General features: G+C 44.5%; 1 protein-coding gene and 1 long non-coding RNA gene across 2 annotated transcripts in view; one reads left to right on the forward strand and one right to left on the reverse strand.

Moving 5' to 3' along the window:
• The window catches only part of GALNT14 (polypeptide N-acetylgalactosaminyltransferase 14), a 205,675-nt gene that overhangs the window by 19,258 nt on the left and 162,815 nt on the right, over positions 1–23,602 (forward strand). The window lies entirely within an intron of this gene.
• On the reverse strand, positions 9,598–11,740 carry LOC309366104. The gene is made up of 2 exons (XR_014166508.1): positions 11,360–11,740; positions 9,598–9,920 (listed from the first exon to the last, which is right to left on the reverse strand). It is a non-coding gene; the product is annotated as an uncharacterized lncRNA (long non-coding RNA).

Below are 23,602 nucleotides of genomic sequence, written 5' to 3' on the forward strand. Positions count from 1 at the left end.
GCTATGGGCCTGCTCTGTCCTAGAATATTTGCTGATGAAGGATAGGCTAGAAATGTTTCGATTTCATAAACAAATACTCAAAAGTCATCCCCTTTGAGCTTCAACACAAGTCATCACGTACGGGATCTCAGTTTCATTGTGTTTCTGGTGGTCACGGGGAGGGACAATGAACTGCAGTGACGTTGGGGAGTCCACATCTACACTGATCAGCAGTGGCTCTGGACAGGGAGGTTCCTCATCCCTACCTGGAGATGTCAGGGGTTGAACCCGGGACCTTTTGCACGAAAAGCACAGCTTCTGCCCCTGAGCAGATACTATTTGCAGCACAAAGGTTTCAGTAATAAAAGCAGAACTTGGCTGATAATCTTTTACTTATTTCCATTCTGGTAGTTTTCATAGCAACCAATCTTTCTCATAGACATTTAACACACATTAAGCCAACGGCACGGGCTGTGAAAATTAATTTCTTAGCACATTAATTAATTGAGCTGCCTACCCAATATCAACATGGCTTTGCTGGTTAATATGAGACCTGATCCTGTGTGTTTTCAAGTCAGTGGAAGTATTATTGTTTTTAATGATCCAACACATGAACATACTTCTCTTTCTTTTCTCACTGATAGGGTTGCCATATTTCAAGAAGTAAAAATTTGGACATAAAAGTTGTTGAGTTGTTTACCTTATTGAGTCACCTGGGACCTTAAGGTGAAGGGTGGGTAATACATTACAGAATCTGTCAATTTCTGTTTTTCATATTTCCAATCTTAAATTCATTTCTCCACTATTTCCACATCAGTTCACTTTTTTAAAAGTCCTCATGAAATTCACCAGCATTTTAGTGTGAAATTTCCTAATATACACATGCTTGTACACACTTGCCTAATACTCATTTTTTGTTGTTGCAGATCATCTTCCCTTATGTAATGAATAATAATAAAATAATAAATTTTTATTTATACCCTGCCCTCCCAGGACAGAGCCGGGCTCAGGGCGGCTAACACCAGTAAAATTACAATTAAAAACCCCCAACCAATTTAAAATACAGGTTAAAATATAATTTAAAATGCAGCCTCATTTTAATAGTCCATAGATCAAAACCATAAGGGGAGGGAAACATAAGGGTCAGACTGAGTCCAAACCAAAGGCCAGGTGGAAACAGCTCTGTCTTGCAGGCCCTGCGGAAAGTTATCAAGTCCCACAGGGCCCTAGTCTCTTGTGACAGAGCGTTCCACCAAGTCGGGGCCAGAACTGAAAAGGCCCTGGCCCTAGTTGAGACCAATCTAACCACCTTGGGACCTCCAAGGTGTTGTCACTTGTGGACCTTAAGGTCCTCCGTGGGGCATACCAGGAGAGGCGGTCCCGTAGGTACGGGGGTCCTAGGCCGTAATGCTGTTTTCACTGTTACATGCATTTTTATGCACACTTTACCCCAGCATGTGCATTTTTGTACTTATTTGGCTGGAGAGAGGCATCTCAAAATTCACAGAATCACAAACTGAGGGGTGAAAGCTGTGCTTCAGTTCCTGCATAGTTTCAGAATGTGTGAACTCAATACTGGCTCTACTGCGTACCTAGAACAAAGTAATGATGTGCAGACAAGTCCAAGATAAGGAGAATAGGGCTACATGATGGCTACATTCTACTTCCACAGTTGGAGGCAATATGCATCTGGAGGCCAGTTGCCGGGACTCACACGTGAAGAGAGTGCTGTTGCCCTCATGTCTTTTTGGGTTGGACTAGATGGACCATTGGCCTGATCCAACAGGCTCTGTTATTACGTTGTTATAAACAGCGGTTAGTGGGAATAAGCTGACTTCAAATAATAGATTGCAAAGACGGCTTGTTTTCACTTAACAATAGTTCCGGCAAACCATGGTTTAGGGGTTTGGATGTAATCTAAAAAGGGTCTGAAACTTCCAATCTCCTCATAGCCATGCCAGTGAAGGAAGTGGGTGTGGGGATTGCACAAGCCTAAGGCTTGCTGCAGCTCATCCTTGTAAGGCTAAACCATGGTTAGCACTGTATATGTGAAGCTGATCAGTTGGTTTTTTTTTTAAGTTGGTGTAAACTACAAAAATTGTAACTCGTGCACATTTCAGGAGCAGATATGTTGAGTACAAAGCTCTGTTTTCAGGCTGTGTCCATGAACATAACTGAACGGCAGGAATAGCCTTCCATGCCAGAGTCTGGTGTCCACCCCCTTCCCGTTGCCAAATGATGTTGCTTCTGTGTAATACAAAATTCCATCAGTATTTAGCTATCCAGCTTGGTCAAGCAATTCTCAGTCTGCTGGGATCATGCAACACTCAAGACAAATCATGTACAGCCTGTATTACCCAGGTTGCTTAATTAATCTATTGACTGTGCCTCAGCTATCTCTCTGCAATATCTGAAAAACAATAGGCTATAAATGAATACGCAGTTAATTTTTCATTGGTAATTACAAGGAATGAATTTTACCCCCATTATGCTTCATTATTGCTCCATGTTGCAGCTGTGAGTGATAGAGGCATAAATATTGATTGAACAAGGCCAGTTTGCGTTAGGAAATGATGAGCATGGGGCACTCAGGGACCTGACGTTGTGTTGTACTTGTAAAAAAAAAAGAAGAAAAAAAGAAGGGAGAGCAGAAGGGAGCAGGTAGTTCAGATGAGGCCTTAGAAAGTTTAGTAGCAGCTGGAACTTTCTGTCATTTGGCACCCTCCAGATAAGTATGGGGAAGGTGGGTGTTTTCCTACAACGTTTACGTGTGGAGTCTGAAAATCTCTCAGCTCGGCTCAGCTGCTGCTACTGCTGGATTAAAATCGCATACATCCAAAATTACGACTGTAGGAAAGAAGGCAGCAAAGCTGTTTAAAAATTATGATTGTCAATGGTGCGAATTGTGGCGCTTTCCCCGTGTTCCATCTTATCTTTATCTGTACCGTGAGCCCGGGAAGAAGCTTAATAATGTGTCCGGGCTGCCCGCTGCGGTTTAAATCCTGTCAGGACTCGCGAGCTGGTGTAGTACTTCAGGAGAAGATTTGTAAATGGGGCTTAGGCTAAAAAGGCTACTGAAAAAGCAATAATGTCAGGGGGACTGTGTTCTGCTAGTCTTGGTTCATGACTTTCAAGGTTGTTTTGTTTTTAATCATGAGGAAAGAAACCTTCTCAATTTAATACACACACACACACAAAATGTGAAATGTATTCCTATTTAGAGTCAGGGATAGCAGAGGTTAGTATGGATCCAGGAGATCTGGGTTCAAGTGTGCTTGTTGGTTAAGGGGTATGGTTTTTGCTTAGAGTGCAAGAGATTCTGGGTTAGCATCCCAGGAAAACCCTGCCCAGGGGTAGGGTGGATTTCAAAAACCGACTATACCTTTGTCACAGAGCACAAAGAGTGGGCACAAAGAGTGAATCAGGATCTACTGGCAGATCTGTGGCTGATTTGGAGTAGGTCTGCAAGGGGATTTTACTCCCAGTTGTTTACCAATGCTGGCAACAAAATGACTCCCCCCGGTCCATCTAAATTTGGCTGCTGAAATGAAGAAAGCTAACCAGGAACTGGCTTCTGTGTGAAAAGACCATGAGCTCAGTTCAATTCTGGTACAGAAAACAAATCTCTGGACTCAGCATGTGCTCTTCGGCACCTGGTTATTTTCATTCTATCCAATTGCTTTTTACGCCTGACTCTTGTTATTAGATCTTCGTGTTCTAGCGAAACAAAGTAGATCCAATAAACCTGAAGACTGTCCATTCCTGCTGCAGAACACTGCTTTGCACATAGAAAAAGTCTCAGGTTCAAACCTTGGCATGGCAAGGATCCAGTCCCAGTGCCACCACAAACTAACTTGCTCACTGTAGGCCTGCCTGGCAACTGCGCTTCTCAGACGGGTAAGTGCTGAGGGTTTATAGTGTGGCAGCACCAAATCTCTGGAATCATTTACCAGGCAAAATTTGGCAGGTACCTAACAAATAACATACCTAAATACTGTATAATATTTAAAGCACCTGCTGAAGACATTTTTGGTCTAGGAAGACTTTCCCTGAGGTGTAACCCAGTCATTCATGGAAGATCAATTTTATATCTGTTGAAATGGTTTCGTTGTTTTAAAAGTTTGTATGGATGGCTTTTATTGTTTTCGGGTTTTCTGAATTGATTTATTTTTTTTCAAAGAGCCTATGTTTCTACGTTTTATTCTGTTCTTACCATGTACACCAGCAGATAGACAGGCTATCTGCTATCTATAAGTTTGTCAAATAAATAAATAAATAAATAAATAAGTGAACAATGCATGCTCAGGTATTAATAAATAAATAAGTGAACCATGCATGCTCAGGCGAATGTTGGTGACATTTGTGGGAGTCCCACTTCTGCCTGAGCTCCCCCTTCTGAGCCTTTTGGTGGCGACAGCTGAGGGTGGCATCTTTGTTTTCTCAAGATGCATGTGTGGTAAGTTCTGGTTCTGGTGCATTGTGGGTAAAAAACAAACATGGCTGCTGCCACAAGAGAACACAGTGGCAGCCATAGTGTGTTTTCGGTTGTTGTTTTCTTACCAATAAAGCACCAAAACCAAAACTTCCACTGCACATCATTTCTAGAATGCCCCTACAGATACCCAGGAGATAGGAGATAAGGCTGAGTTTGACTGACCGGTGGTCGGCCTCAGCCTCCCATGTTCAAAACTCTCTGCGGCCATAAAATCAGTTGGTAGCCCTTGGCAACTTGTTTTTGGCGGTGTCGCAAATGCAGCCGTAACATCCCTCCATGGGCAGACAGTGAAAAGATGGCAAAACTTTTTTTTAAAAAAGCACAGTTGAAGGAATAATAATTAATAAAGCAAACATCAGAGCAAGTATTATTTTTAAGAAATAAAAGCAAAAATAAAACAAAACCGAGAAGCCGAGTTTTCAAATGTGCAGGTGACAAAACCTGGCTCCGTGAGGAGGATTTGCACAAAACCCATTGATTGTAGCAAAAGCTGGGCTTCTCCAAGAACCTAAAGACCCCACTAACAGCACTTATGCCATTTCCTAGTCCATTCTATATGCAATTAGAGGCTGTACTGCTGTTCAACATGGGGGAAAATCCATAAATCCAGCAGGCTGCAACAGGGAGCGCACACAGGCTGATCTTCAAAAGGTTTCTCGGGTGAGCACGTGAGGTCTTTAAATTGAAGCTCCGAGTCTGGCCTGGTGCTGGCACGTGCCTCTCCAAAAGACCCTGGAGGATGCCAATTTCTGCCCTCCTCTTGGCTTTTCTTTGTTAGTTTCACTTTCTTTCCTGACGGAAGAGGAAAAAATCGGAACAAAATGATAAAAATAATAACGCTGAAGCAGAGGACTGCAGCTGTGAAGGTGTTGTGTGTGTTCTTGTTTTTTTCCTTAAAAAAACACCACACATATTCAACCTCCTCTTCTCCCCCGGCACCATAAAACCAATTATGGGTTTCTAGCTACACAGAAGTGGATGGGTGGGTGGGGGAAAAGAATTGCTGTGTGCATAAAATGTAAATCTTGGTGCAATTTTTTGGAGTTCCCAGAAGGAGCAGTGCATTGAGAGTTGGTGGAAGTCTCCCCAAATGCTGTGTTGCTGCAGGCTTCATCCAGACTTTGAAGCGGTGATGATGGGGGAAAGGGGGACAGCCAGCTGCTGCTTCGGAAGGTTTGCTATCATCCTGTTTCGCCATGCCCAGGAACAGGCCGTTTCCTACCCCTCCCATCTCTCCCTAGCAGTGAAGTGCTTGCATTTTGCTAGAAGCACTTAGCACGTTTGCTTACTAAGCTGCAATTAAATTGATTCCTGCCCTCTTCCTCAACCATCCAGCTTTGGGCTCCAAAGCTGCTACGGCAGTCGGTTGGATTTCGGGAGATCACTGTGCAAAACAAATGCCAAGCCGGTGGGACAAAAATAGCAGCGCTTGTTTAAAGGCCGTGGGGCACCTAAAAGAATGATTCTAAAGGGCTGCCACAGGGAAGGTGGAAAAAGCTTGTTTTCTCCTGCTGTGGAGGGTAGGACCTGGACCAATGGCTTCAAGTTGCAAGAAAGGAGATAAACACCAGGAAGAACTTTGGGTGGTATAAAGAGCCCTTTGACAGTTGTTATGGACTGCCTTAGAAAGTTGTGGGTTGTTCTTCCTTAGATGTCATCCTTCCTTTTTAAGCAGAGGTTGGATGGCCATCTGTCATGGATGCTTTAGTTGAGAATCCTGCATTGCAACGGGTTGCACAAGATGATCCTTTGAGTCGCTTCTAGTTCTATGGTTCTGTGACACATTCTCGCCCTGTCTTGACAGTCTTATATAAAAGCAGTCATGATATGAGCTCGGTGGTAAAGCACCTGCTTTGCATGCAGAAGGTCCCATGTTAAATCCCCAGAATCCCCAGGTAGGGTTGGGAGAAACTACCTGTCTAAAAAACTGGAGAGTGTCTGCCAGTCAGTGTAGGCAATACTGAGCTAGATGGACCAATGGCCTGACCCAATATAAGACCGTTTCCTATCTTCCTACTCAGGAAAGGTATCTAGCCTGGGGAGAACCTTGAGGGCTAGACAGTACAGCATGGAAGGCTGCATTTGTGCCTCGGGCCCAAGGTTTTCGATCCCTAATATAGAAGGGCTGGAAATGCCAGGAGGGCAGCAGGCCCCATACCCAGAGCCTACACAAACCTGCAGCTGGTCCCGATTCTCCTTGTAATTGAGGAACTGTCACTACTGTTTCATATACAGTGGTACCTTAGGTTATAGACACTTCAGGTTACAGATGCTTCAGGTTACAGACTCCGCTAACCCAGAAATTGTACCTTGGGTTAAGAACTTTGCTTCAGGATGAGAACAGAAATTGTGCTCCGGCAGCGCGGCAGCAGCAGGAGGCCCCATTAGCTAAAGTGGTGCTTCAGGTTAAGAACAGTTTCAGGTTAAGAACAAACCTCCAGAACGAATTAAGTTCTTAACCCAAGGTACCACTGTACAAGCAATGACCATTTTGCGCTTGTTCAATGCACACGCAATCATGTATATGCGCATCACTGCAACCCAGAAGTGGCTGGAAAAGGGGCTGGGTGCTCCACTGACATGTCCAGGGGCCAGGAATGCAACCCCTGTGCAAAACTTGCAAATGTATTGCCAAAAATGTGGTCGGGACTGTTGAGTGGCTTTTATTTTGAGTTTTGGGAATGTTAAAGGAGCCCAGTGTTCACAAAGGGGTCACCTGGGACTTTAAGGTGAAGGGCGGGTAATAAATTGCAGAGTCTGTCAATTTCTGTTTTTCATATTTCCAATCTTAAATTCATTTCTCCACAATTTCCTCATTGGTTCACTTTTTTTTTAAAAAAAGTCATGAAATCCACCAGCATTTTAGTGTAAATTTCCCTAATACACACACACTTGTACACAATTTTGCCTAATAGACTTTTTTTTGGCAGAGCACCTTCCCCTGACATAATGTTGTTTTCATTGTTATATGCATTTTTATGCACACTTTACCCCAGCACATGCATTTTTGTACAACTCCTTTGGCTGGAGATTGGCATCTCAAGATTCACAGAAAAACAAACTGAGGTGGGAAAGCTGTGCTTCAGTTCCTGCGTAGTATCAGAAAGTGTGAACTAAATAGGTTCACCATTCCCAGTTTCCTGAGTCCCTGTTTCATTCTCTACATCATATATAGCTTCTGTTTCAGTAGCCTTATATGCTTCTAAACATGGCTTCAGTAGCTTTATATGGCTTTAACCCAGTGCAAGACATCTTTGCGCATCCTTAAAGGGATTCATGAAGGTCTGGTGTGTGTGACAAACAAATGAAACAATGAACAAAACTAGTGAATGAGAAAATATTTATATGTGATTGGCATCCGATTCAATTCTCTGAGGCTGGGTATGCCTTTGTCTCCCTCCCTGCCTTCCAACAGACTGCATGTGATTGTCGATTGCCTGTCTACTTATGTGCATTTTTCCATTTGTTCTTTGTGCTTGCCTGTAAGCTCCTAGTGAAGAAAATATAATTTCATCTCTTTAAACCCCCCTAATCTTGCAGAGTCAGTTCAAAGCCGGTGCAACTTTGCGCCAGTGGGTGTTTTATAATTCCAGAAGCTTGCAGCCAAAGAACTGGCTGGCTAGTTTAATATGGACACGGACCAAAAATAGACTGATCTCCCCCTCTTGGTAATGACTTTATATTTGTGCTTTTCTCTTTCCTTATCCCCTCTTCCCTTATCTCAGACTATGTCAAAGTTGGAACTGTTTCAATCAGAAGTTTTTGAAAATCTTCAATAAAAACAACTTGGTGCTGTTTTTAATTAAAGAAAACACTATGATGTTTGGAGGGAGGGGGGGAATCAAGTGACAAAGATTAATGGATTACCCAGGTACTATTAGCTTGTTAAACCAAACATGTCTGTCAGCTCTCCAACTTTGTCAATCCATTTCATATTTACTTTGCGCCCAAGTGCCCCATTTGCATCCTTACACCCTCAGAGTAAGGAGTCATAGAATCATCGAGTTGTAAGGGACCTGACAATCACCTAGTTGAACCCCCTGCAGTGCAATGCAACTGTCCAATATGGGAATCGAACTTGCAGCCCTGGTTTTATCAGCATTATGCTGTAACCAACTGAGCTATCCAGGCTGACAGTGCCCTCAGTGTTTCTGGAACTTTAATGGTGCAAGCTTCTCTATATTCACCAAAACAATCCATTCACCATAAGTGAAGCTTCTTCTCTATAGGAAGAAGCTTGTTTTGTATTGGAAAGACTCAGGCCTCAGTCCCACATACAAGCACAATTGAAGTTAATTTGCCTTACGTCTGGGTAGGCATAGGAGATGGCATTGCAGTGGCTGTTCCATTTAGTTTAGAGGAGACACGCTGTTGCCACAAAGTGAGCACAGGAGACGGAGACAGATTCTGAGCAACCAATCCCTTGACAATATGCTTCTGAGCAGCTTTTGCTAAGCTGGGGTCCTCCAGATGTTTTGGCTGTCCCTCCACCAAACAAGTCATTGGTGGCCAATAGGAACTGTAGCAAAAGGAAGAAAGGAGAAGACAGATGATGTTGTGGATTAGGAACTGGTTGAAGAACAGGAAACAAAGTTGGAATAAATGGACTATGCCCACAATGGAAAGCTGGTTCCCCCAAGGATCTGTTTTGGGACCAGTGCTTTTAATCTTGTTTATAAATGTATTTTAATTCAGGGTGAATAGTGAGGCAGCTAGGTTTGCTGATAACACCCAAACATTCAGGGCGTTAAGAACAAATAGGAGATTGCGAGGAGCTCCCAAAGATGAAGAGATACTAAAATGGCAAATACAGCTCAGTGTACTCAAATGTAAAGTGATGCACATTGGGGCAAAAAATCCTAACGTTGACTATGCACTTACAGGGACTGCAATCTTGGGGTCATTGTGGAAAGCTCGGGGAAGAGGTCTACCCACTGTGAAATAGCTGTGCAAAAGGTGAATTCCATGCTAGGGATCATGCAGAAGGGAATTGAAAATAAAACTGCCAGTACCATAATGCTGTCATACAAATTGATGGTGTGACTGCAATTGGAATATCGTGTACAGTTCTGGTTTCCTCACCTCAGAAAAAAAAGTATTGTAGAGCTGGAGATGCTGGAAAATCATTTTGCAACCAGGTCTTTTATTATATTTGTAAATACAGTGTGGGGAGAAGACAGACTTGGAAATGAATAAGGTTCCTTTTCAGTTCACACCCAGTCCCAGAAAAGTCCGAATGGTGATTGTTGTTATTTTTGTGAAGAATGAGAGTGAAGCGTTTGCTTTTCACACTTCTTCTTCGGCTTTACTGTGTGAGATGTCAACAATAAATATGACTGGAAAGAGATTTGAAGTGAAGGCGGCTGTTGGTGATGATGGTGGTGGCGACTGCGCCGTGCTTTACAAAAACAAACGAGCTTTGAAATCGTCTTCTTTACTGTTAATACTGTTTCAGAGCAGAGGAAATTGAGATGGATTATTCTTAATCTTTCCTCCTTAAATCACAAAAGTCCAGAAGATCTAATTTGATCCTGACAAGAGCAGCCGCGTTGTCCTGACTCTAAATAGATTTGCCTGCACTTAGACACACACCATTTCCTTTTCAAGGACCGGTGTTCACATCAGACAATTACAAACACACCTCATAACACATTATCGAGATGTATAGTGTGCAAAAAAATACAAGTACAAAAATAACCCACCTTAACAAATTCTCGGTGCATAGCGGTATTAAAAGCCTGATCACGATGGCTTTGAGGAAACTGCAACTCTCTGACCTTCACTCCTCCATATCAAGAGGCAATATGGCAGAGAAGAACTCTTTTTCTGAACCATGCACACACACACTTTCATAACCATCCCATATGGTTGCAGTAGTCTAGACCAGGTGTTGCCAACTGGGCACCCGTGAGCCTGCCAATATCTCCTATGTTGCCCACGACAACTCTCTGTAAATATCACTTCAGAAATTCACAAGGTGCAAGGAACAGTTTGCTCTTTCTGGTCAGGCCCTGAATGCACTGGCTCAGCATCTCCAATGTTGAACCTGCTCCCCCCCAGAAAAACCACCCCATGCCCACATTTTACAGGATGCCAGGATTAGACAACCCCCCTTCTTACTATGCTGAGAAGGGGACAGGCTCAAAGAGGGTCTCTCTGTGAGTGGTGGCTAATTCAGGTGCCTTTTTCACATTAATGGTGGTGGGGGGCATGCTTCACCATTGTGTCTCTCTCTGTTCTGCTAGATGTATGACAGCCATTTTGTATTATGCTGCACAGTTCCCAACCCTCACAGCCGCCATTTTGTGACTGGTACCCACAGCACGGTCTCAGCTTTTCAAATGCGCCCTCAGAGTTTGGTGATCCTCCAGGGTCTAGGCCAATGCTGAAGGCTAGTTAGGCATTACTTTCCACAGCTTTACCCTGAATAGCTTATTGTTATTATTCATTTGAAAATGTCAGCTGGGAAATTGGAAGAAGATTTCATCAAGGGGTTAAGTAGGTTCCTTCACTCTGGGCTTTGAGGGGACTGGAAAGGAAATTTGCTCATTTCCCCCCTCTGTGTCTATACATTATATTAACAGAGTACAGTACAATAACATACTTTGCCTTTTACTCCGTAAAGCATACAAAACAGCCGGTTAAAGTAGATAAAACTTATCTGCTAAAACATCCATTTATCCCCTCTTCCTTCCACTGGTTTAATAAAATCTTTTAAATATTTCTGAATGGTGTTCATTCAGAAGTCTTTCAATTGTGGGGCCATTACCCCAAGTGCCTCTGTTTTATATGACCTTAAATATGCCAGCTCAGTATACAGGTTTTGGGAGGAACCCAAAGATCCCGGGAACAGAGTTTCACTCATAGATAGGGCAGTCACAATACCCATTAATGTTTCCTTGTTCTCCTCCCTGCACCTCTATGAAAATCTGATCTGGAGAGTTGGGGGGAACCTCTGGTACACGGTAGTCCCGAGATAGTCAATGTGATGCCTTCCAGACGCTGGACTACAGCTCCCAGCATCCCTAGCCATTGGCTTTGGTGGCTGGGGCTGATGGAAGTTGGAGTCCAGCAACCTCTGAGTCCCGGTAATCACATTGGTTACCTTGGTCACCTAGGAAAATCTGACCCAGATTGTTGGGGGAACCGCCATTACAGTTGGGTGGTAGCAAGGTGATCATAGGAAAGAAGGTGAAATGGTGAAAACCCTGCCCTCCTGCTCTTATTAGCTGATGTCTTTGTTGAATTAAAGCATGGTAGTCCAGCATTTTTTGTGGCAACATTTGACACCCCCACCCCACCCCTCCGAAGGTCTCACACTGCCTTTCGAAAGCTAGATAAGTAAGATGCTGGGCTTTGGGATGGAGGCACGAGGACAGGGTCCAAGACTCCTCCACCTCCTTCCCAAAGCCTAGTGAGCTCTTTCCCAGCTTTGGGAAGAAGGTGAGAGGGCTCTAGGACCCTGCCAGAGCCTCACACTTCCTTACCAAAGCCCGCTGCCTCACTTAGCCAGCTTTCGGAAGGCAGCATAAAAGCTGTGCATAATTTTGGCCTTGGCGCCGCACCCCTGCTGTGTAACACAGCAATGTGTGGCCTGTGGGTTCTGTGTCAAAGTATTCTTGTGGCCCACTTGGTGTGAAAAGTTGGGCTGCTATGGATCCAAGCCTTTATTTTGAAGAGCTTACCCATTGCCCATGTAGTAGAACACATTGGGAGATAGCAAGCTGAGATCCATGGATCTGAAACCCAGACAGCCACACACTGTGCGTATTTTGTGGAATTAAAACACGGGGCACTGTAGAGTAGGAATGGGGAGCGTGTGGCCCTTCAGATGTAGGGGGACCACCTCCGACCATTTTCTGTGGTGAATGGAGCTGCAGGGAGATCTGTAGGGCCACCAAATCCTCATTCCTGCTGTAGCGCTTAGCTGTTCAACTGTAGGAAGGACTGAAGCATCAGGTATTTCAATTCCTCAGGATTTCAGGAGAGGAATCGTTATTGCGCCATTGTCGTTCTGAGAAGCATAGCTTAGATAATGCTCTTATGTGGCTGCCAGCCTCTCTCCCCCTTCTGCCAAATTAATTAAACCTCTTTGTCAGCATGACTGGGCTGATGGAGTCAGAATTGGCTTTCTGAACATTGCAAGGGGACTCCTGTATCATATATACACAAATGATGTTATTGTATGAAAGGCGAGCTCTCAATGGTGTGTGTGTTTCAATAAAGAAGCTTTCTTACTCCTCTGGGAACTTCATTCGGTTATCATTTTCAAGCCTGCTTTTCAAAGAATACAGTACTTTATTTAAACTTCTTGCAGTTCCAGACTTTTAGTTTGAACGTGTGAAAAGGCACGAGGGCCCCTTGACTTTACCCTTTGAGGAAAAAGCCATTGCCGTAGAGGTGGAAAAGCAGGTGCAATTTGCAAAATTACTCTTCCCGCAATTTCCAACTCGCAGGATATAAAAATAAAAAGCTATGGTTTCAATTATTTGCTGCTTGGGTTTTTTCCAGATAATCGTTGAATGCGCACCCAAACTCTCCCCCCCCTTCCTGAGTAGATGTACAAGTCCTTATCTGAAGCTAAATAGTGTGCTTGCGAATCCACATCTAACAGATGGGGCAAATTTACATAGGGTGGAAAATTTTAAAAAAATCCCATGGAAGCAAATGAGAGTTTGCAAATGTGAGCTGGATTGGGACCACGGTGGAGGGTAAAGGCATAAAGGCTCTACCCCCACCCCCCGACCATGTTAGGGTCCCGATCTGGACCCCACAACCCACACATTGACAGATTTAAAAATAATGCCAACTCCCTTTCTAATGTAACATGTAGTTTGGCTTGTAGCTGTAAGGAGACAGCTGTACCACTGTGCTCTTAGACAGTGACCATTCATTTCTGGTGTGTGTGAGAGACGCCTGTGGTGAATTGTGCCCAGTTCTGGCCAGTGAAGCCACTGTTTGTTCTGTCCTGCCAGTTAAGTTATCCGGGGTTGATATTTATGGTGGATTTAGTGGCTCTGAGGTTCTGAGCAATGGTACTTTCGTTCCTATATTGACTGAGTTATTTAGGCCTGTGCTTGTGTTGCTGGCTACAAGGCAGGAAGGCATTTTTAGAAAACCCAATGTGGTGGACAGCAATGGGAGGACCCGTTGTGGATGGCTATTTTGGCACACAAACCACAAAAGCCAAAGTAAGTAAGAAGGAAAAAAGCAGAAATGCTGCAAGGTTATAATTACGATGGGGGTGAGAGTGCTTCTCCTTTGAATCCTCTTGGTCTTCTTTTTTAGGCGCTCACAGCCAGCCTGCAAGGAGGAGGACAGATTGTCAGAAGGGCCAATGACAGATGCAGGGTGTGGATGGCACAGTGTAAATGACCTAACATGGCTATGGTTATTGTCTTGTAGAAGCTCCTTGCAGCCTGCAACATAGCTCTGTGTTGAATTCATCAAAAGAAAACGCCTGAACATGTAATTTAAGAGATGGATTTGAACCTGTTATCTCCTAGGCCTTATGCTCAATGCTCCATCCGATGGAACCACCTGGTTTCTTTGATAGCTCTCTTCTGAAGCTGCTTTAAACAGACAAACAGTCAATAAATATCTCTCTCTCTCTCTCTCTCTCTCTCTCTCTCTCTCATCCCAGGTCATGTATTGTGTCACTCCAACATAAGGCTGGCAAATAAATAAATATTTGCACCACATCAGAGTTGCAAGGACAGGACGAACTGTGCCAGCCATTTAAGTGCCAAGGAAGGTTAATCAGGGGATCTAATTGGCTCAAATTAATGCTTCCACAAGCTGTGAATTTCCTCACCTGAAGCAGGATGAAAGCCTTGCATGAGAGGGTTAGAGAGCCTCCGGCTCCCCTTTCCCCGATAATGGGGAAAATTAAAATGGAGCAGTGGAGGGAATTGGGGTGTGTGTGGATTGCTTATTGGAGCACCTACAGATCTACACCACTGACACTGCTGGGGAGAAGAGGGAGTTACCCTTGGGATTTCTGGTGAAAAACGTTTTGGTTCCTTTTTCCTGTAGTGCTAATGTATGCCCATGTCCTACTTATGTACTGTCATCCAGTGTGGGGTTGCAGGGAGCACTCCCAAGTTCAAAATGTGCTCAAAGTGTTTTATTGAACCGGAGCTCAGAAAGCTTTCTGTACCATGAGATGCACATTGCTCTCAGTCCATTTGTTTTCCTGCAAATGGGCTGTTTGATGAGCCTGTATTAGTGGCTGGTGCCTGGCTCCGTAAGCTGGCATCACCGTTCGGTGCCAGCCAAAGCTACGCCTGGCTGTGCTTAGTAGCTGCTATGTGATTACAAGGGCTATTAAGAGTTTCTGATATTCATGCTGATCCAGAGCCTATTTATTGCTCCAAGCTCTGCTGCCGCCTGACACATGGTTAAATTGATTATTAACTTGCAAGTAATATGTGAAAATTGCTTCCTGTTCCCTCCCCTCCAACCCAGCCCCTGTTGGGCTTCCTTCAAATCCAGGCAATTCAGAAATTGCCCGAAACACTGAAATCACGCAAGAACTGGAACCAGCCACGTTCATGGACTTTAATGAGGGTGTGATGTTTTACAGAGTCAAAACTGCGGAGAGAAGCGGAAAAATGACAAAGAGGTTGCAGAAGAGGCCATCAAGGACAAGTTAAGGGAACCAGGGCATGATCATCGCAAAGCATGGATGCCTGAGGCAGTGTACAGATGATTGTCTTTTTCGGATCAAGGGGAGCAATTTCCCTCTTATTACTAATGCGGATCTAGCTTTCAATCTTGGTGAATCGTGCAATTGTAGTCAAGGGAAGGGAGAGCTTCATGGAAGAACAGCCTTCTGTCCTCCCCTTTTTGTTTTTAATGCAGCAGTTAATGGGTTTTATTGGAGGAACCAAAGTCTGCCCAGTTTAACATGGTTTTTAACAAATCGAACAATTGTTAAATGGTGGCACAATGGTGTGGAGGATGAGTCATCTTGCGTGAATTGGTTTTTTTTTAAAAAAGAGAGCCGTGTGTGCCTTTAATGTGTTCATCCTTCAAGGGTTTTTTTTTTTAAATAAAAACAACAACTTAAAAGCAAAGTTTAGCTTTGTTTTGTTTTACTGTTTATGAAAATAAGGAGGAATATTGAGCAGGCGAGTGGGTAATCAACAGCAGGAAATGAGGCAAAGGGGAAAAATATTTAAAAGCCGTTTTGCATAGTGGTTCAGAGATGGAAGGCAGGAAAGTGAGTGTATTACTGGGCTCTGGGGATGTCACAGGCGCTAGGCAGTAGGCGCCCACAACAGCTGTAAACATTTTTGTGGAATCAACTTTGATTACCCTTCGGGAAGGAAGCACAGGAATGAGCTGGGGTGGTGGTGGAAGGGCTCTCAATCATCCTGAATATACCCTGTACAAGTAAGGCTAGGACAGAGATACAAAAGTTTAGCAGACTTGGTGGAGCTCTTGCTCTCCACCTGCTGATAACTAGGTGAGTTCTCTTCCAAGATACACTGGAGCAGTGAGGACTGGCGACTCAAGACACAATGGGGCTCCCTCTAGTAAAGGATGGTTACCTCCAGGATATGAGGAGCTTCCCTAGGAGAAGTCTTTTGTCACACGATGTTTTGGTTGCTGGTTTGTTAAAATATACACAGTCAAATTACTTTTATTTAGTACACAAAAAGACTGCCTCTCATTCTACAGGCTCCCAGGGCGGTGAGCATCTATACTTAAAACCCCCAACAACAACAACTGCTTAAGGGTTGTCGTCAATGAAACCATCAATCAATCAGTGATTTTAATAACTGGTAAATCTGTAATTTTAGAGGATTGTATCCAACTAAATTGTTGCGCACACAGACCAGCTTCCACAAGCGCAATGTGATTTCTTCTCCCTTCCCCTGTGTAACACCCCCAAATTTGCTCCAGTGGGTTGGGGGAACCCCCAGAACAGATTTGGGGTGTGGGAGGGAGAAAATGGGGAAACACTCTGGTGTGCACCACAATTCTGTTGGTTGCTAAAAGCTATGCTAATAACTAATAGTTATTAAATCACAACAGATCAGGAAAACAATTTAAAGCTGTACAAAGAAATTCAGTAGCAGCATTTCAAATGGTAATTCACTTTCAAATGCTTGTGTGAGCAGGTATCTCTGAAGGTGTCATCTGAATGTTGCTTGTGAGGGGGACAGCCTTAATCTCCATAGGGAGGGAGTCCCACAAATGGGGGGCAGCCAGACAAGGCTCTGTATCATATTACCACACAGTGAGCCATGCTCACCGGCGGGGGAAAATGAGTACTATCTCAACAGGCAGATATGCAAATTACCTGCTCCTTGGTTCCTTTGATAGTAGGAGCAGCCGGTGCCTTTTGTGAGAAAACCCTACCTTTTCAGAGTCCAACACAGAGATCTTGATTTCCTTGCTGTTGTCTACCAAACATGTTGAAATTACCTGGAAACGGCACAAACGAAATCGGAGCTAATCAGAGCCGGCATTCACCAGCTGTGCCCCAGATCCACCATGCTCATCGTGTTTTTATGCAAATTGCATTAATTATATATAAGTGAAATCTGTGCATTGGCTGCAAGCATCTGAATTGTCATCCCTCCGTGGCCTTTTGATTACCCACTTGCGACTGCAACTCTCTGGCTTCACTTCCAGGTGCATTGCGTGCAAAGAAAGGCACACCCACGGTGGCCCAGGTGGTAACTTCTGGCAAGATGGAGGAGACCCTTGCGCAAGCATGAGGTTTGCCACTCTACCACATTGTCAAGAGTTGTCCAATGCAGCATCTTATTATTATTTACATGTCTGGGCCCCCTCCATTTCATTCAAAATGAGACTTGTTTTGTCTCATTTTGCCTGGCCTTTGAAAGGTCCCTTCTACCTCAGCTACACACTCCTCATAGAGATAGTAAGAGGATGGACGGTTTCTATCGATTGTGGCTCCCTTGGATGAGGTGAGCTGAAGGCAGCCATTATATGCCTGACAGTAACAGGCCCATTTTCTACTGAGTGATTTTTTCACTAGGAGGAAAATGTTTATGCCTCCCTATCCATCAATCCACCTTCCTTTCCTCCTCTCCTTTTGAATTCCATGAAGCCTTTCCTGGACTTCCGCAGCCTGGCAAATTCTTTCTCTGCCTCTTGCAGAACATATAGCTAAAAAATAATATATGCAAAGTATTTACATTCACATGCTTATCCAAGCATGGACTTATTTTTTCTTAGTTGAAGATTACAGCTTCTTTCTCTCTTTCAGGACTAGCACTCAGCCTTCCGCACATGACCCAGCTTGGCCATGCAGTTCCTTCCAAGAGGTTTCCACTTTCTCCTTCCAGCAGACTTCTCATTGCTGCTTTTGGGGGAGAACATCAACTTCCGTACTTTTTTCTGTCACATACATTTGCACAGAAACATTAACACTCCTCTCCTCTATTGCGTTTAGAGAGAGTGAGTTATCTAACACTGTCGTTTCTTCAGTGTTCATGGAGATGCAGCCATTACAGCCAAGTCACTCAGAGAGCAAAATGGAGAATGTGATAAGACACCTCCCATGTGACCAAAATCAACCAATCACACGAGAGTTACTGGGGAACATTCCAGATTCAAACTCGCAGTAATGCCTTTAAGCATTCCCAATTTCAGTAAATTAAATCACTATACTTAACAGGTCATATCTGACTCTTGAGGGAACAAATCCCATAGTTTCACTATGTGCTGCTTGGAGAAGTACTTTTGTCTGTCCCGTATCTTCCAACATTCAACTTCATTGGATGTCCCTGAGTTCTAGAGGGAGAAAAACGCCTCCCTTTCCCCGCACCATGCATTAATTTATACACCTCTATTCCCAGCCCCCCCCTTGCCTTTTCACTATACTAAAATCCCCTGGATAATTTTACTTGTCTTTTTCTGAACCTTTCCGAACCTCCTCCTTTTTTTGCAACTTTAGCAAACGTCAAAATGGGTCTCCTTGTTTGAAGCAACCATTTCAAGGAGGCCTAAATGGCTTTGTTTTCTTGCCCTGGAGAATCTCGGGGAGGGAATCCAAAATAGGTGAACATTAATGAACTTGTCAGTTAATCATTCCCCTGTCAGTTCCTGTTAGTGAGAACACGGAGGTGGGAGTCGTGGGGGAGTCACACTTCCAGACTGCACCAGAAGGCTCCTCTCAAGGTTCAGTGGGTTTCAATTGATCTTGAGCTCCTCATCCTGTCATGGCATTCATTAGTATAGGGAGGCTGAATTAGGCTGGTAGCGAAAGGGCGCCAAGTGTATGAGAAAAGCAGGCCTTTGTCAACTGACAAAGCAGAGAGTCAACTGCCACCTCATTCTGAAAGAAGGAGAGAGCTTCTTCAATTTGTGCCTTACTGGAAGAGCATATGCTCTGCTTGCGCAGTGAAACTGGGGCCGGTCTTTGATATGTCCACTTAAGAAGGTGTCTAAAAAAACAAAAAAAGACCTCTTGGTTGAGACCAAAAGCTCTTATAGTCCAGCATCTTTTCCCCACGTTGGTCAAGCAGTTGCCTCTGGGAAGTCCACAAGCAGGATATAAGGTTAATAACCTACTCTTGTTCCTCAGCGTTTCAGAGACTTGGTGCCTCTTGATCATGAAAGTAGTATATAGTCATCAGGACTATTCATGACCTTATCCTTTGTACATTTGACTAATCCCCTTTTAAAGGCATCCAGGCTAGTGGCCGTCACTTCCTCTTATGGGAGTAGATGCCATAGTTTCAACTATACACTAAAGTACAGTGGTACCTTGGGTTATAGATGCTTCACGTTACAGACGCTTCACGTTACGGAATCCGCTAACCCAGAAATAGTACCTCGGGTTAAGCACTTTGCTTCAGGATGAGAACAGAAATCGCATGATGGTTGCACGGCGGCAGCAGCTGGAGGCCCCATTAGCTAAAGTGGTACCTCAGGTTAAGAACAGTTTCAGGTTAAGAATGGACCTCCAGAACGAATTAAGTTCTTAACCCGAGGTACCACTGTACTTCCTTTCATCATAGCCTGGATCAGAGGCACCAGCTACAATTGACAATTGAGGGGGCCTTACGTGACGTTCTGACGTTATCTGGTTGGCCAGGATGCTGGGCTAGAGGGGTTTATGGTCTGAATTGATGGGCTTTTGTTATGATCCATCATAGAGAAGAACTCTGGGATGTATTTTAAACATCCTAAAAATGGTTCTGGTTCAAATGAAGTGCCATTCCAGGCAAGTTCATTTCATCAGGAACTATTAAAACTCAGGAATTTACAAGTACACTCTTCTTAATTGTACAGATTTGACCAGAATGTGTCAGAGTGCATCTACCTATACTGCTGAACTGGCTGGCATGAAGCCTGTCCTATTTTCTGAAAGAATGTTGACAGGAGGCTGTTATCTCCACCAACAGGCATGTTTGGGGTTTGTTGCGGTTGTTGTTATTATTCAGATTATGCGCTGCACAAAAGCTAAAGGTGCTCTCCCCTCCCTCCGTTTTCCAAAATCCTTTTAGTCTGTGCCTTGAAAAGCACGGCTGATGTTGTCTTGCGACAGGATGTCCCTGCAAATAAGATGCCACTCATCAATAGAGTTTTAATCCGTTGGGTAGAAAGACACACAGATAGGAAAGAAGAGAGAAAGGAAACCTTGAAATAAAATGATCCTCTCAGAAGAATTGTTATTGCACTTTCTCTGTGTGTACAGGGCCTGCAAGTGTGTCCCTTTTTAATGGGGTTGTATTTTTCTTCTTTTACTGTTGTTAGCCAGAAGGATTAAGCTAAATTTGTGCATAGGATGGGAAGTGAAAAAGACCAATCTCTTGCTATCTGTTCATTGCATAATTTCCTGATCATCCCTATGCAACTTCTCTGTTGCCTCTTTAACCTTGTTCTCCTGTTGGGGCCCTGGCTGATGTATCTTTGCCCACCTCCCCTCCCTCCCTTAGCTTTTGGAGCTGGAGCCGTGCTGATAGAAGCAGTAAATCAACCCATTGGCACCAGGGAGATAAATGGTAGCTGTAATGGGAACTGAGGGGGATCAGATAAAAAACCCGAGAGAGATCACAGCAAACCGAGGATGGTTTTTAAAACAAAAATCTATCTTGGTCAAGGGCTTTGGGGCAAAAGACGAGACAACATAAACAGGTGTGGGACAGGAGATTTTGATTTCCTTGTGCTGGATGATTGGACAGAGTGTGGGAATGGGATACTGTGTTTTGGGGGTGTATGTAAACTTGTGTTTGTGGTGGTATGGGCAAGGGGGCACATTCTCATGTGCAAATCCTCACTCAGTTTTGCAGTTATCAAAAGAAGTGAATATGCACATATGAGCAAGATAATGGACATATTTGGTGCAGCATCCGAAATTCGCCAGGTGCATTTTACATCTGGCTATTGGTCACTTGCAACCAAGTAAAGATGTCTGGGTGCCAGGATGGCACCTGATGTCTCCACCATTTGGAGGTGCATGGTGGGGGAACCTTGGATCTTGCCTGTTTCCACACAATAGCAACACATCCTGGAGAATTCTACCCATGATATTTTATCTGCACAATCAGAATGAATTTCAGGAACCAAAAAGTCATATTGGAAAAGTATGACTTTCGAGCCTTCCGGCTTCCAAATAGCAACTAGGCATTCCTTTTTGGTGACTGTAACTCTGGTTTAAGGAGCCATTTGACACCTGCCTAGCTTATATATCTGAGTTTCTGGCACTGGTTTGATTTGATGGGACGCTAGTGCTAAAGATGTATCAAGCATATCTGAGCACACATAACTGAGCACTTCTACATGAAGGTACTTGAGTACGGATGTACTCTGATGTAGGATGGCCATGTGTCTGACTATACAGAGGCCAGTGCAGTATCTGAAGGGCTATCTGGTCCAGGTCTGTGTCATGGGCCAGGAGTCGGCTTCAGCTGCTGAGCAGCAGCTTGAAGGAGCTGATCAGCCTTCTTGCTCCTGATGAGAACCAGCTGGCTCCAACTTTCTTAAGCAGGGGTTCCAGCCTCAGTCAGTTGCTGGAATCAACATTTGTCGTTCCTGCCCAGACCTTGCCGCTTCTTGTGACCTTGTACCCTCAGCTTTCTTGACCCTCGCTTCGTCTGACTATGTGAACTGAGATATTTCTGATCTTAGGACTGGACTGAACCTTGTACAAGGATTCTGCCTCCAGGCAACTACACCCCCCCCCCACGACTTGGCTGGTTGGCTGGTTTCTTCCTCCACAGAGCTCTGCTGTGGCTGGCAGCACAGGACGATGACAGTCTGGTTTAGAGATTAAGGACCATAAGCCTTGAAGTTGTCCATCAATAGTTCACGCCTGGACATAAGAATGAGCCAATACTTGTCTCCCCTACTCTTGTGAGATGCATTGTATTTCTATCTAAGTTATAGTGATTCTTTCTAAATATGTGTCTGTACCTTAAAAGGTAAAGGACCCCTGACAGTTAAGTCCAGACATGAACAACTCTGGGGTTGCGGCGCTCATCTCGCTTTATTGGCCGAGGGAGCCGGCGTACAGCTTCCGGGTCATGTGGCCAGCATGACTAAGCAGCTTCTGGCGAACCAGAGCAGCGCATGGAAACGCCGTTTACCTTCCCGTCTCAGCGTTACCTATTTATCTACTTGCACTTTGACATGCTTTCGAACTGCTAGGTTGGCAGGAGCTGGGACCGAGCAATGGGAGCTCACTCCATCGCGGGGATTGAAACCGCCAACCTTCCGATCGGCAAGCCCAAGGCTCTGTGGTTTACACCACAGCGCCACCCGCGTCCCTTGTCTGTACCTTAGCATATGCAAATTTTGTGCAAATCTCTGCCTTCTTTTGAGAGGGAGTGCATCTCTTCCTTTGAGTGCTGCCTAAGTGAAGTCTTGGAGGCAGAACCTAAAGGAAGAAATATGACTCCCTTCCCCAACACAGGAGAAGAGAAGACTCTTGTGCTCGGGTCCTGCTTGTGGGTTTCCTACAGGCACCTGGCTGGTCACTGTGAGAACTGAATTCAGGCCTAGATGGGCCACTGGCCTGGTCCAGCAGTGCTGTAATGTGTTTACAATGATGCTGTGCTTTGTGCCCCAGCCATGCTACTTCCTTTGCATAAGTTGCACTGGGTGAGGAATGAAGGCTGCTGTGAAGCTTGGTGGCTTTTGAGGGGCATCATCAAAGGCTCGAAATGATTTGTTTAAAATGTATGTTCCACCTCCCCTGGAAACAAAAGGCAGCTAATAAAGAGCCTGTAAAGTGAACAATGCAGCACCCTTAACCCTCTACCAAAAACTTCACCGCAATAAGCTTCTGTACTAAACTACTTGCAGTTATTTCCTCCATGCTTTTTATTCCCCTCTCCCTCCCTCCCTTTCACATAGTTCAATCTTCCACAGAAGCTTCTATTGTGGAGAGCGCGCGCGCGCGCGCGCACACACACACACCTCTTTCAATTCTGAGGCACAAATGCAGGTGTTTAGTTTTCACCTGTAGCACATGACAAAAAAAACCGAGAGACCCGAAAGAAGGTTCTAAATTGAGCTCAATCACTTCCCAGTTCACCTTGCCGGCTGTGAAAGTTTGATATGAGATACCATTGTCCAGCCGCTTCTGCAGTTCCGAGGGGTTACCACCTCTCCATTCGCTTGTCTGACTAAGCTGGGGTTTGCAATGATTTTGTAAGTGAATTGGAGAAGGGCGGAGAGCTCGAGAGACTTCAGCCTTCTATTAAGTTGCAGAAAAGACACCGGTTGACAGGGTCAGCTTCCTCTTCCCGCCCTGCCAGTGGGCTTCGTGTCTTGAGTCGAGGGAAGTCTGTTTGACATTGAGATTGGAGGCTGGAATGCTTCCAGGGCCTAATAGGAGTCTATCAGTGTTACTCTTTGGCCCCCAAATTGCCCAAGCTATAGGCAAAAGACAATGTGGAACAATGGTAGCCCTATGACTTGATACAATGATAATTTATGTGCTGCCCATCTGACTGGGTTGCCCCAGCCACTCTGGGCAGCTCCCAACAGAATTTAAAGAAACACAATAAAACATCAAACATTAAAAACTTCTCGCCCCTGGGCCCTTTATATATATATTTCTGATGGGCCATTCAAGCATGCCAGTCTTCCCTTGATGTTGCAGCCATCACATGTGCACATCTGCTGGTCTGGTTAAAG

Source organism: Podarcis melisellensis (assembly GCF_964234715.1).
Source record: "Podarcis melisellensis genome assembly, chromosome: 3".
NCBI lineage: Eukaryota > Metazoa > Chordata > Lepidosauria > Squamata > Lacertidae > Podarcis > Podarcis melisellensis.